The following is a 593-nucleotide window of genomic DNA, read 5'->3' as shown; positions in this document are numbered from 1 at the left end:
TTTCCAAGACTTCCAGTACAAGGACCATTCCATTTCCTCCACCGTCATCTCTTTGCTCACATGTGACATGCCCCCAATGGTGATGGTCCTCGCGCGAGGGTCGTGCACGATCTGCCCCCCGCCAAGACTTTCGACCTGAATTCCTTGGGAGTTCATGGTCGTCTTCTCCGACTCATAAATATCGTCTGTAATCAAAAAAACAACAACATAACTGACCAGACCTACTCAGAAGGTCCCGCAAAAATTTTCGGCCAAACCAAGACTTGATCCCTCGGCCGGTGGTGTCGAACGTACCAAGCCCTAGCACGCACGCTGTCGGCTCCATCTGTCGTGCCGGTACGCAAACAGTCGCTGGTTCGAATCTAGTCAACGGAACCCTTTTCCCTCTGCCAGCCATATGTTTCGGGGTGAGAACCACAGCGAAGATAAGCTTCCCCTCTGCAAAACCCTCATCAGTAGCTCAGTTGGTACAGCGCGCGCTCGGGACGCGGAAGGTTGTCGGTTCGAATACTGTCCGACGTTCATTTTTCCCTATTTAGTGGTTTGCGGCGCGGGGACCAAGGGTTAAGACAAAAGACCAGCCGACATGGGGG

Source organism: Frankliniella occidentalis, unplaced genomic scaffold (genome assembly GCF_000697945.3).
Source record: "Frankliniella occidentalis isolate FOCC.00 unplaced genomic scaffold, Focc_3.1 Scaffold97, whole genome shotgun sequence".
NCBI classification, from domain to species: Eukaryota; Metazoa; Arthropoda; class Insecta; order Thysanoptera; family Thripidae; genus Frankliniella; species Frankliniella occidentalis.
The sequence above is the reverse complement of the archived record's forward strand: the minus strand, read 5'-3'. Positions refer to the sequence as shown.